The 1,922-nt window shown below is 43.7% G+C and overlaps 1 pseudogene; it reads left to right on the forward strand.

Moving 5' to 3' along the window:
• Positions 1-354: 354 nt before the first annotated feature.
• Positions 355-888, forward strand: LOC149148834 (large ribosomal subunit protein uL4 pseudogene; annotated as a pseudogene).
• The last annotated feature ends 1,034 nt before the right edge of the window (positions 889-1,922 follow it).

A 1,922-nucleotide genomic window follows, 5' to 3' on the forward strand; every position in this document is an offset into this window, starting at 1 on the left:
TTCCAAAAAACATAATTTAAGAAAAATATTTAAAAAATTAAGGAAAAAAAATAGAAAAATAGAAAACAAATAAAAATATTGATTGAATAATTAAAAAAAATTAAAATAAACAAAATAAAAATCTTTAAAATAAAAATTAAAAACATTAAAAAAATACAATAATTAAAAACACATTAAGGTCGTGGAGGCGGCGTAGTGGTAAAGTCAGCCTCATCATGACAGACCGGTCTTGTGTTCAATCCCGAGCAAGGTCGTAGCTCATCGTGCGAGTAGTTAGTCTAAACCGGGCCAAGCCCACTACCTTTTGAGAAGACCTATGGATTTGGAGAAGCCGTGGAGGGCGTGAGCGGATCAATGGCGGCCACTGCAGCAGCTCGTCCTCAGGTATCAGTGCTAAATGTTGAAAGTGAAGGTGCAGAAGGGGGCAGCGATGCCGTTCCCTTTCCGGACGTGATGGAAGCCAGCATCAGGGCCGGTCATCAGACTTCCGCAGAGTTATGGAGAACGAGACGGGCGGTTTCCCGAATCCCCCGTGTTGCTAGAGACGGAACGCACAGAGCTGGCCAGGGAGCTTTCCGCAACATGTGTCGTGGCGGATGGATGCTCGCTCCCACGAAAATCTGGCGAAAATGGCACCAGAAAAGACATGCAGTGGTTTCTGCCCTAGCAACCTCTGCGATCCCCGCCCTTGTCATGGCTCGAGATCACAGGATCGTGTCCGTCCCCGAGCTGCCGCTGGTTCTCAGCGAAGGCGTTGAAGGGGTTGAGAAAACCCCAGCTGCTCTGAAGGCTTTAGCGGAAAGGCATATAAACCCTAGATCCACCATCGATCGGCCAGATCTGGAGATCAATCTAGTAAATCGGGGCTTGGATAAGGTTGATCCGTAAGATCCAAAGCAGATCTTTATCAGATCAATAGAAGGCAGACATTGTTGTGTGCAGATCTGGGAAGGAATGAATGTTTTGGAGTTAAAAAAGGAGATCCAAATCAAACTGGGAACTCCAGTGACATACCAAAATATGTTATTTTCAGGACTTTGCATGCAGGACCAGCACACACTTCAGCACTATGGAGTTGTTAAAGATTCAACCATCATCCTCAATCTGAGACTGCGAGGCGGGTGCAAAGGAACCAGTTCAAAAACCACAGGTTCCTTCCGAGATGCAGTCAAAGGAAAGGAACCATTACAACACAATCCAACACCCACATCAGAGCTTCCAGGCCCCTACATAGTGGAACAGAAGCCAGAATCACCCATGCTTATTGTATCGCTGCCGGAGGTAACAGATCTATACACAGATTTAATCCACAATGCTATTATATGCAGATTTAATGGTTATTGGCCCAAAGCAGATGTGTCACACGGAATCTGTCAAGGGTGCGGACACGACTGACCTTCCTAGAAGTCTAAGACATTCTAATGACAAACAAGACAAAATGGAGTGATCTTTCTCTAAATACACCTTTTACAACATGAAAACTACAAGTGTTTAGGCTTACCTTATTCCAAAACGCTGTTGTTGAAGTCCGTTCTTGACGATCCGGATGAGCTCCTCCTTCAAGTCAATTCCTGCAACCACAAACAATCAAACAATTACCAAGCACTTGCATTTCATATAATAAAACATATATTCAACATGCAGACCAAGGAACACATGAAATAACTCATTAACACAAGCTATTGAGAAAAATAAACCAGTTTGTATTAATAACGAAACAAAGAAACTCTTACAACCTGGCCTTGGTGTTGTGCAAGTTCCTCCCAGGGTCCATCAAGGGTTTTCCTCTACTTTGACAAAGCTCACCCTCTCCCAAGTAGAATCAAGTGAAGACAATCTCTCCTCACAAAGGCTCTAATGGAAGACCTAAATCCTGCAGCATTTACCCAAAGAAAATGTATAGCTCCAACCTCTCCTCCTTC

The sequence above is a fragment of the Pinus tabuliformis genome, chromosome 9 (assembly GCF_031772625.1).
Source record: "Pinus tabuliformis cultivar Carrire ecotype Pingquan chromosome 9, CPIR1, whole genome shotgun sequence".
NCBI lineage: Eukaryota > Viridiplantae > Streptophyta > Pinopsida > Pinales > Pinaceae > Pinus > Pinus tabuliformis.